Raw genomic sequence first — 12,713 nt, forward strand, 5'->3', positions numbered from 1 at the left:
ACAAAATACATACATAAGTAATATGTGAACTCTTCCCGATTTTTTGTTTGTGTATGCCTTCGAGTCAGTTTTTGATGCCCGGCAATTGCATTGGCTAGTCTGCAGTTTCCTTGGGAAGATATTTTTAGAAGTGGCTTGTCTTTGCCTCCTTTTTGAAAGAGATGGACTGGCCCAAGTCCTCCAGCTGGTTTCGTGCTCAAGGTGAAACTAGAATCCATGGTCTCCCTGGTGCCTTAACATGCTATATCAAGCTGGCTTTGCTGCTCAAGGGTGCTTCTGTGGATGTGCAGTTTCTTTCCATTTCTTCTAAGAACTCTAGGTTATAGTTTAGCTTCTAGGAAGGCTGTTTTAGGAAGGGTATGCTGGGAAAAGAAGTGGAAGGAAACAAGGGATTAAAGTGGTGCAATCTGTGATTAGGAATCGGTGTGGCAGCTGCAAACAGATTTATGAGAAGATCTGTCATGTGACTGTAGAAAATCCCACATCTTAGGTCTTATGAAATGTCTTTATTTGGGAATAAGCCCCATATGAATTTCTTTGGGGGAAAGTTATTTCTGAATACAGAGCTTAAGATCAGCTAAGAAACTCAGCTCCTTCCCATGTTTGTTTGAAAATAAACCCTTGCTATTTCAATGGGACAGGCAAGCAAGGCCCATGTGTATTTATTCAGAAAGGTGCCCTGCTGTTCTCAGTGGAGCTAATGTCCAGGAAAATATGCCTAAGCACACTAACTTGAAGAAAAGCAAGCTCCAAAATAAGTGAGGCTTGGCTTCCGGATAACTAGATAAGGTCATTGAATTGAGGAAGCCAAACTAGCAAGTTTAAGGCTGCAGTCTAATGGTGGATAATGGGTTGCCAGTTTGAAGCAAGACAGCCTGATTTGATTCAGTTGCAGTTTAAGTCCAGATATGCAAGAATAAAAGAAATTAATTAAGTTAATAATAATAATAATAATAATAATAATAATAATAATAATAATAATAATAATAATAATAATAATAATAATAATAATAATAATAATAATAATAATAGAAGTTAATTATTAATGGGTTCCTTTACCTCAGAGGTCTCCAAATCTGGCAACTTTAAGACTTGTGGACTTCAACTCCTAGAATTCCTCAGCCAGCTATGTCTTAAAGTTGCCAAATTTGGGGACCCCCTGCTTTACCTGTTGATCAGATATGAGTACAGTAGGCTGAGGCAAAGGGACATGATGGTCTTTTATACACAGAGAAAGGAGAAAATCCATTTTAGTTGGAAAACATGGACAGAATGAATAGTTACTAATATAAGGCCACACTTAAAACAAGTCGCTGCACGTTTCAAAATATTTTTCTTCAGTCATGAAAGTTAGATTTTTTTTTTTCAAAATCTGATACAAACAAGTTCATCACGTCAAAATTATTTCTGTTCCGTATGATTATGTAAATACAAACCGGCGAGATGACAGAATTTATTGCTGCAACAGTACAACACTGTTGCAAGACCTGAAGAACCAAATGAGAGACAGAGCATCATGGAGAAAATGTATTCTTGCCATTGCTGAGAGTCTGCATCGACTTGGTGGCACATAATTAAAAGCAACAATAATGCAAAAATTCAACACTGTAGCTGAGAATAATACAGGCACATACAAAAGGGCTGTTTAACTTTAATTTCAACAACCTCTTGAAGCCCAAGACTGGATAGAAAGAAAAAAATAAATTATCCCGGTCCTCTCCTCTTTTCCTAGTACCATGGTGGGACTTCCTGGCTCTGACACAGTTCCTGAACCTGGTTTCCAGGCAATAAGGTGATTGCAACATAGATCACACATTGCACGAAACCATTATATGGCTTTTGTTGGCTTTTGGCTTAGGATGTTGTGCAGTCATCAACCTCTTACAGTATATTTAATAAAGAATACACCATGATGAGATGAGGTGATGCAGAAACCAGGCTTAAGGAATACTGACAGTTGAAGCAGACACTGAAAATGATTCATCTAGCAGATCTCAGGATTTTTCATCCTTTGTGTATTATTGCAGCCGGTAGCATCTTCTGCATTCTGTCACCAAGACAGATAGATAGAAAGTCAGAGGAGAGGAGAGGAGAGAATGAGAACTAACCTGTTGCCCTCCCAGTATGTTCAGGTCTGAGTAGAATTTCTGGGAATTATCATCCCAATCCATCAAGAAGGCTCTAATTAGAGAACTTTGGGGGAATCTTAGGAGTTCTCAACAGAAAAAAATGGTTGCACCGCATTAAGTGCTTGAAGTACTGATTAAAAGCCCTGCGTGCTCTCTCATTATGTGCCTCCTTATTACTGCATTTAAAATTATGATAGCTGATGTTGCCTTCAGAATTTGCTTCAGCTCTGCTTTTCTTTTGCAGCACCTTATTTGCAAAGGACACTAAATCAGCCAAGTGATGTTCCCCTCAAGCCCCCCACCCCACTCCCAGCATCCTTCCAGTGCTGCTGTTTTGCTTTTGGTAGAAGGTCTAACATTAATTTTCTTCTCCTCTTCTAGAGTTCCCGCTGGGGTCCCATCCCCCATTCTTGAACAAGTCAGTGAATTATAGCACTCCTGGCCAAAAATTTCTGCAGGGCATGCAGGAAGTAGAATCATTCCCACCCCCCTTCCTTTTTCTTTAGTAGGGGGCCATAGGGATGTTAGGACTTGCCCCTCCCCACCCCCACCCCCTCCCCCTCACAGCCAGCTGTAGCATAGAGTAATTTAAAACCAACTTGCTATAATAGCTGCCATATGCGTGAGGTTTCTCCATTCATCTCTCCTTTCTCGGGGTGTGAGTCATCCAATTCCAGGCTAAAGATGACACAAAATAAAGATTTTCTGAAAAAAAAAAAAAACCAGTAAATAGCCAGGATTTTCCTTTTAAGAATGATGGCAAATGTAACCTGACTGAAGGAGGGTGGAACATTATTTAGATGGATGGGGGTGGCTTGGAAATCAAGTTCCTAGGCATGTCAGCTTCAGAATCTGAGGATTTAGAAAACAGCAGTTCTTATGTAAATGCTGGAAGAATCAATATCTAGCTCTCAATCTGTGCTTCCTTTAGTCTTTTGGTATTTGTCAGAGCAGGAATAAGCCAGTATGCTAGTTCAGATATGGTTAGTATAGGTAGGATTTTTTTTTTAAAAAAAAAATCCCGTCTTTTTCCTTGGATTTTGGAGCTAAGCCCAAACCCAGCAAGTTACGTCCCCTGGTGTTACATATAAATTTTGCCATTAGCAGTATGGTATACAGTTGCTCGCTCAGTAATTGTCTTATTTATTTGATTTGTCAATCGTTTACAAGATAATAAGTATAAGTGTACACATAGTTATGAATACATGAAATGGGTACATATAAGAAAAATAAAATAAAAATAAAAGAAACAATAGGACAGGGACGGTAGGCACGTTGGTGCGCTTATGCACGCCCCCTAGAGACCTCTTAGGAAAGGGGTGAAGTCAGTAGTAGACAGTCTAAGGTTAAAGTTTTGGGGGTTTGGGGAAGAAACCACAGAGTCAGGTAGAGTATTCCAGACATTGACCACTCTGTTGCTGAAGTCGTATTTTCTGCAGTCAAGTTTGGTGCGGTTAATCTTGAGTTTGTATCTATTGTGCGCTCTTCTATTGTTATGGTTGAAGCTGAAGTATTCATTGACAGGTAGGAGAAGCAAAGATAGAAGCAAAGTTAAATCAGCAGTCCAAAATCACTGTAATTTGTTGTAATGATATTTCTGCAAGAGAATTTTCAAGCTTCCTTGGTCATACATATCCTCTACTTAATGGTACAGATATTTACCTTGCTATGACTTATTTCATAGAAGGCCTTCCAGTCAGTAGCGTTTGACTGATTAATTGATAGACAATCTGTGACTAGTTTTCCACTAGATGGCGCTCAGTGTGGCTTACAATTAAAAAAAAAATCCATAAGACGAATAAAGGCATCAACAAAAAAAACCAACCTAGATCAGCCTTTCCTAATCAGATGTCCTCAAAATAAATCTAATCTATCCAGAGAATAATAGATTAGGGAAGGTTGCTACAGATGGTCCACATTCCCAATCAGTGGGAAAACGTGTTGAGAAACAGTACAAACAGGATCTCCAATTTATAAGTCAATTATAACAGACTATACCTTATCTATAAATTGGAGATGCCATTTGCATTTTTACCCACCATTTCTTCCACTGCTTGCCCTGTTCATCAAAGCTTATGAGAAGTGCGCAGAGAAGGAGGAGGGTTAAGCTATAAAATTGTCTTCCTTTAGTTTAGTACCATCCACATGTGAAACACGTCAGAGCCATTCCTTGCCTGCTTTGCTTTTGACTCACTCTCTTTAACAGCTAATGTAAAATACTGGTTAGAACCAGGGGTACCAGTGTTCCCTTCCCCCCAATACCTCCTTTAACATCTACCAGGCTTCCTACCCTAGCTGCCATTTTTTCAAAAGTAAAAAACAAAACAAAAACTGATATTTTGCAAAGCAAGACTGTAGCCTCCCATATTATTTCTGTTTTCAAAATGCTCTGCCCAGGGAAGGGAAAACAATAAGCAGGCATCAGCATGTCTCCTGGAGGGAAGCATTAAGAAGGAGTTGTATATAATCTATAAAATTCCCACTTTCCCATACCGGGATTCGAACCCGGGCCACCTGGGTGAAAACCAGGAATCCTAACTGCTAGACCGGGGGTGTCAAACTCAATTTCACTGAGGGCTGCATCAGGGTTCTGTTTGACTTTGGGTGCGTAGAGTGGGTGTGGCCAGTTCGACATCACTTGTGTTGGGGGTACCGGTGGCGGCCCGAGCATTCCACCAGTGAAAATGGACTCCCAAGCTCTGTTTTCGGCAGTGACTACCTCCGGCAACCCCTTGCCAGAGAAAACGGAGCTCGGGAGGGCTGCACACAGCCTTCCCGAACTCCATTTTCACAGGCAGAGGCACCGTGGGTCAGCCCTTCATTGTTTTCAGGATGGCCCCACTGGCAACATCCAAGCACCCCGCAAGCAGGATCTGGCTCCCAGGCCTTGAGTTTGACCCCCCTGCAATAGACCCAGGCGTGGGATTCAAAAATTTTAACCAGTTCTGTGGGCGTGGCTTGATGGTCATGTGACTGGCTGGACATGGCTTGGTGGTCATGTTATTGGCTGGGCATGGCCAACTTAATATCACTCACATCGAGGCACGCATCTCCTCGTGTGGCCGTGTGGTTTCTGTAAGCAACACCAGAATGTTTCCTTCCTGCCTTCCTTACAGGATTAGGCCAGTAATTTCTTCTAACAACTGGTTCTCCGAACTGCTTAGAATGTTAACAGCCAGTTCTAGAGAATAGGTGCGAACTGGTAGAATCCCATCCCTCAATAGACCATATGGGAGAATCTTTTGGTAAACTGTGTGACTGTGTGCTTTGTAATTGACTAGCTCTCTTAGAACTAGAGTGACCAAATATTTGAATAAGCAAAGGAAGATGTCGGCTATTGGAAAGGACGGGAGGGGGAAGACACACTAATTGCTTCACTTTCTTAGTTTTTATGACAAAAAAAATTACAGCCAAAAACATGCACATAGGCTTACATTTATATTAAATTACTTTTTCCAACATCAGTAAGACTAATTTTTCAGTTGCAGTACTTTTCCACCTAATCTTTATTTTTGAGAACCTACGTTAGTAATGAGTCAGCAATGCCATAATTTTCAAATGTCATAGAAACATACAATGAGTCGTGTGATCGAAGCCAATTGCTAGAATTGGGAAATAAGGTAAATTTACTTTGTTGAATCTGTCTGATAACCTTATCTATGACAACTTTTGTAAATGGGCAAGTCCTCTGTAGCCATTTTGCAAATGGCCTAATATGATCTTCAAATTCCTATCTAGCCTAAAAGCTTAAAGATATTTTTACTGTACTGATAGTCCTCAACTTACGACCACAACTGAGCCCAAAATTTCTTTTGCTAATTGAGACAGCTGTGAAGTGAGTTTTGCCCCATTTTACTAGCTTTCTTGCCACAGTTGTTAAGTGGATCGCTGCAGTTGTTAAATTAGTAACATGGTTGTTAAGTGAATCTGACTTTTCCATTGACTTTGCTTATCAGAAGGTGGCAAAAGGGGATAGCATGACCGCAGGATATTGCAACCGTCATTAATATGAATCCGTTGCTAAGAGTCTGAATTTTGATCATGTGACCACAAGGATACTGGAACAGTGGTAAGTGTGAAAAATGATCATAAGTAGCTTTTTTCAGTGTTGTAACTATAAACGATCACTAAATGAACAGTTGTAAGTCAAGGATTACCTGTACTTTTACAGAGAGATGGGAAATGTAAGTTCATTTTTTTGATCCATCTGTAATAGCCGTTTGCCCTTATCTATCTCACAAGCTGGTTCTGAGGAGAATAGAAGGAACAGAGGGACCAACTGATGTCATTTTAAGCTGTTAGAAAACATGTGGGATTTGATTGTAATAAATAGGCACCAGAGCTTCCAGGAGAAACTAGACTAATCTGGGGAGATTTTCATCCTCCAGGGATCTTATATTCATGCATTTATTAAAGCGAGAGATTATGAGTTAAGGGCTGGTGAAAAGAAAAAAGATCTGCATGTCACCTAGTAAGACTAATGTAATTTAGGTCACAGGTACCATGTTGATGTTCCTTTTCATTCCCCTTGTTTCTTTTGATCTTGGCTTACTTTTTTGGCACCTATGATCTTTCTTAGTTTACCTCAACAAGCATTGACCTTGATGCCTTCCTGCTGTGACCAAGGAACAAGGCAAACATCCATAACAATATTCAGTCTCCAGAGTGTTGCAGGCTATTATTTTGCCCATACTACGATGTTAAAATCGTATAGATCATGAGCCTCCTTATTTATTTCTTTGTTTCTTTATGTATTATATATTGCTCAACTTATCTTACTAGTTTAGTACTAAGGAAAAAAGAAGCTGTAAACTTATGTAAACCAAGAACTGCCTACAGAATCACATAACAAAGGAAAGCATGAATGAAGAGCTAAATCTTCAGCAAAAATAACGTGGTAACACATAATAAAACCACTATGATGAGAAACTATCACAACAACAACATCTATACAGTAAATATTGACATTCATCCATTTTATTGGAAAGTATAAGCACAAAGATGTTCTTCAACCACCACTATAAGGGTGTTCCAGACAGGATGGGACAATACTGGAAGAGCTTGGTTTCTGTTTGTTTTGTTTTGTAGAGTTGTATGGTCACAGATGAGGATTCTGCAGATTAACAAATGATTTCTATTTCAAGTGAATATGTTTTACAAACATACAGTTATGACTACGTTGTAATGCAATGTAGATCTGACCTTGAAAAAGGAGATGGGATAAATGAACTGTTAAGGTGGAATTTGAGCAAAGATTATTTATTACTGGGAAAGAAAAAAAAAAACAATGAGAAGGAATTTCAGAATAACCCCACCTTGATTTTGTTTTGGCATAAGGTAGTAGGTAAAAAAACTCTTGATAGACTTTCTTTTGCTAGAATACTCTACCACAACAAAGAACACCCAAAAGTGTCTGCTGACTGTTTCTTGACCTCACTTACTTTGATAAACAGGCAATCATTGAGCAAACAAATCACGTGGCATTTTACAGATGATGCAACTATTTTTTTTGCCATGTTGAATGAAACTAAACTGTACAGTACCGGTTTGGCCAGAGTAATTGTATATAAAATAAGTCAGAATTATCTGGGTACTCCAACAGATGCAAAGGTAGGCACTTTTGACCATATGGAAAGTATAACATAACAAACATGGGCTGTTGATTCAATCATCACAATGGCAGGATCTTAGCTTGCATGATTTAAAAAAAAAATGTTTTGCAGAACCACTGTTACAGGGCATTAAAACTTGTTAATATGATTAGTCATTTGATTTAAATGTTTTGGGTAGTCTAATCAAGATTGCCGGACTACTCAAAAATACAGTCCTAGATAGCTCAGATTGGTCAAACTGGCTTTCCAATTGGATCAATTGCACATTGTGTTCAGTTATTGCTTGATCATCCATCATATTTGCTTTTGTGTTTCAGCATTGACAGTTTGCAGAACATGACGCCGGTGATAAGTTCTCTCTGGAAGCCTGTAGACTTTGTAGGAGGAGAGCTCTGCAAAAACCTCAGGAGCCCGGTAGCACCGTTTCCAACTGAGAAATTTTACTCAGAAGCATAAGCCTTTGTGAGATGCAGCTCACTTCATCAGATGCATGGATCAGCTAGAATGATAGCGTGTGGGGTGTACATTGAGGGGAGGATAGGTTGAATGTACAGACAATTGTAGTGATCTAGGGGAAGGTGCTTCATGTGTTTAATCCCAAGCTGAAACATTTTGTACGTTAATTAACACTTGGTGCTAAAATCTCTGTTTCCTTTTCTTAGTGGATATATATTCTGGTTGAGAAGAGAAGGCCATTCCCCAGGTCCACACTGTTTTCTGTTGTCAAACTATTTAACAGATTTATTTATTTATTTTTTATTTTATTTGGTTTATTGATTGCTTACAAGGTAATAGGTATAAGTAAAAACATAATTATGAATACATGGATACATATATGAAAAATAAAAGAAACAATAGGACAGGGACGGTAGGCACATTGGTGTGCTTATGCACGCCCCCTGCAGACCTCTTAGGAAAGGGGTGAGGTCAATAGAAAGTCTAAGGTTAAAGTTTTTGGGGTTTGGGGAAGAAACCACAGAGTCAGGTAGAGTATTCCAAACGTTGAACACTCTGTTGCTGAACTCATACTTCCTGTAATCAAGTTTGGTACGGTTAACCTTGAGTTTGTATCTATTGTGTGCTCTTGTATTGTTATAGTTGAAGCTGAAGTATTCATTGACAGGTAGGACATTGCAATGTATGACTGTATATACTATACTTAGGCGGCATAGTTCTAGGTTTTCTAGGTCTAGAATTTCAAGTCTGGTGGCATAAGGTGTTCTGCAACAAGCAGAGGAATGTAGAACTCTTCTTGTGAAATATTTCTGGACTTTCTCAACTGTGTTAATATCAGATACGTAATGTGGGTTCCAGACTGATGAGCTGTATTCGAGTATTGGTCTAGCAAATGTTTTGTATGCTCTAGTTAGTAGTGTAATATTACCAGAGAAAAAGCTACGTAAGATTAGGTCAACAACTTTTAATGCCTTTTGGCTATGTAGTTACAATGGGCTCTAGCACTTAGATAATTAGAGATGAGTACTCCAAGATCCTTGACAGAGTTTGGATCATCAACAAGGTCTTGACTATTCAACCTGTATTTTATTTTCTGACTTTTTTTTGCCAATATGTAAGACAGAGCATTTATTTGTTGAAATTTGAAGTTGCCATTTTTTTCACCATTCTGATACATAGTCGAGGTCTTCTTGAAGGGTAGCATTATTGTCTGGGGTGTTGAATAGCTTTACATCTTCAGCGAAGAGAACGCAATTGCTCTTAATATGAATCACAGAGGTCATTTATGTAGAATATGAAGAGAGTTTGTCCTAGAACACTGCCTTGGGGGACACCACTTTTGACAGGTACAGAATTTGATAGGACACTCCCAATTTTGACCATTTGTTGTCTGTTTGACAACAATGTTTCTGTCCAGTTATGTTTCTATCCAGTTATGCAGGTGTCCAGAGATACCGTAAGATTTTAGTTTTAGGAGTAGTTTGTCATGTTCCACTGAATCAATGGCTTTACAGAAGTCTATGTAGATTGTGTCTATTGCTTTGCCCTGATCGAGTTGTGTAGTCCATATGTTTTTGCAATGTAAGAGTTGCAGATTGCAGGATAGTTTTCCCCTTCCCTTTCACTGTTTACATTACTGGTGAGGAGACAGTTATGATGTTAATTAGCTACATACAGTATTTGGAAGGCTGTAGTCACATTTAGGTATAATTGGGAGACAGAGAAGAGTTAACATTTTCTGAAAAATGAAAATAGCAATAGCAGTTAGATTTATATGCTACTTTACAGCCCTCTCTAAGTGGTTTATAGAGACAGCATATTACCCCCAATAATCTGGCTCCTCATTTTATCGACCTCAGAAGAATGGAAGGCTGAGTCATTCTCAAGCCTTGGCAGGATCAAACTGCTGACAGTCAGCAGAGTTAGCCTGCAATATAGTTCATTCTAACCACTGTGCCACAATGGTTTATAAAATGAAAACAAAAAATTGGAATCTTTATCCTTGGTAATCTTAACTTTACCTGGAGTGAAAAACAGAATTTGATGGTCTTGAACTTTCACAATTTTACTACTACTTGCAGTTAACTATGAAGATTTTGGGATATGCTGCACAAAATTGACTGGAGTAAACACATTGCAATCTACACTCATTTAGTTTGAAAATCATTCTAGTCGGTCATGTATATTAAACCTAACTTGCAGGTAAAAAGTAAGGTTACTTTAAAAAGCAACCATGAATTCTTGCTATAGTAATTGGGATTTGTTTGAATAGACCTTGTTCTCCACTCTGGATTGCTGATTGTATGCACATCTTTCTAAGAGTTAATCCTTCTTGTTTCACTGGAACTTGAGGTGCATTTTGAAGAGTTGTTTTGTTTTTCGTCTTCTTGAGGGCCGTGTTTACCTCCTTCTCCAGAACTCATTCAAATTCAGAAAGCACAGCTTGTTTTCACCTCTTGAATAATTCCTGTAGCTCTTTGTCTACAGGATACACTCTTGAAGATTTTGTGACAGGTTTATAGGAATATGAAAAATTGCCCTGTTGGGTCAAGTCGATTTCTTACTGCCTTTGGGCGTTTAAGAAGATAGTTTGTTCAGTTCTGGCTTAGTATATTGGAGAACTCTGCAGTTTGTAAACCATGGTTTAATATGGCTTTAACATGACTAATTTGTGTATAAGCAATGATAAGTAGATGCAGAAAAAGCTAATATACTTTCAAGCTGCCTTCCCAAACCTTGTGCACTGTAGATATGTTGGCCTATAATTGCCAGCAGGGTCACAGTTTATTACATTGGCAAGTCAGACGTTTAGTGACAAAAAGGTTTTGTAAACTGCAGTAGATTATTGCAATGTCTCACAATCAGTCACAGGGTTAGATTGGAACTGGCATTTTTATCTACCTATTGAGTCCTTCCCAAGGATCTGGGATAGGCAGACGTTGTTTGCTGGTGTTAAAGGTATTGTCACAGGATGCAAGTTGTTCCAAGTAAAACTACCTTTTGCAATTGATTGATGATGATTTTGTCACTGCCATTGGTGTTTGATTGGTGCTCCAGATGTTTTGAATGTGCATCCTGTTATGTCACGGGAAAGACCGACTTGAGACCAGTGTGACTTCAGCTCTTTATTTAGTTTCTTCAAAAACTGAACAACTGCGGAGCCGCGGCAGCCTCTTTTATAGCGGCTGCTCGCGGCTTGTGGCCAATGACGGCTCCTTGAATTGCCCGCCGTCAGACGGGCCAATCAAAAGGCAGTATTACAAGTATTCAAATATATAAGACGGACCAATCAAAAGGCAGTATTGATGGACCAATCAAAAGGCAGTATTGACGGACCAATCAAAAGGCAGTATTTCAAGTATGCAAATATATAACACCCCTCCCCATTTGGTTTAGTCCAACTGACGTTACGTAGTCACGTAAGTAGGCAGGGCTTTTATGGTTCCTACTTGATCTGCGCAATTCAGTTGTGGTGTTGTCTTTGGCCGGTTCGGACAGGATCGCTGTTTCTCCCGTCCTTCTCCGTGGAATCTCCTGGAAGGTGGAGTCAGCTATGCTGCTCCCGCCTGGTCTTCCCGGGCTGGCTGAGTCAGCTCAGCTGCTCCCTTCAGGAGTGGCTTCCTGTTGACTTTCCGCTGCCTGCTCCCTTCTTCCGAAGTCATCTTCAGGTAAGTAATTGCAATTTCTTTCTGGGGCTACTGGTGGTGTTGGTTGGTGAGTTGTTGTTAGGGTTTGTTTTGTTGTTTCTCGTGTTTGAGGGGTCTCCCCCCTCTCTGGTTTGGTTATTATTATTTTTTAATGTTTGATGTGGTTCTTGTGTGTGTGCATGTTCTTCTCCTTCGCTCCTAGGGTTGTTAGTATTTCTCCCTAGTGTTCTTGATCTCAGTTGGTCTATGTGTTTCCTCAAGTTTCTTCTGCCCTCTGTCTCTACTCTGTATGACTGGGGTCCTGTTATTTGGGTTATTTTTGCTGGTATCCAAAGTGGGTCCCCCATGAGATTTTTTGCATAGACCAGGTCCCCCATTCCAAATGTGCGGTACTTACTGGAGGAGTCTGTTGGCTTTTCAGGGCTGTATGTTTTCTGCCCATCAATAGTTCTGCTGGGCTTTTATTAGTTGTTGTGTTTGGTGTGATATGCTGTAAACAGTTTACAGATTTTTTTCTTGGATGTCACCCATGTCTAGTTTGTCTAGTGTCTCTTTAGTAAACCGAACCGTGGGTTCTGCTCGTCCGTAGCCAGCCGACCCGGCACTGTTAGGGCATGCCGTATTCCCTGTTCGGCAAGGAACCTTTCAAAAGTCAATGCTGTGAACTGCAGCCTGTTGTCTGAGACCAATAGATCCGGTAACCCATGTGTTGCGAACAGCTTCCTCAGCTGTCTGATTACGGCTTCTGTTACTGTGGAATGCATGACGCTTACCTCCAGCCAATTGGAGTAAGCATCTACAATTATCAAAAATGTGTGTCCTTTCGTTGGCCCTACGAAATCTATGTGTATCCTCAACCATGGCCCCCT

Source organism: Pseudonaja textilis, chromosome 2 (genome assembly GCF_049901715.1).
Source record: "Pseudonaja textilis isolate UNSWEBS1 chromosome 2, rPseTex1.2, whole genome shotgun sequence".
NCBI classification, from domain to species: domain Eukaryota; kingdom Metazoa; phylum Chordata; class Lepidosauria; order Squamata; family Elapidae; genus Pseudonaja; species Pseudonaja textilis.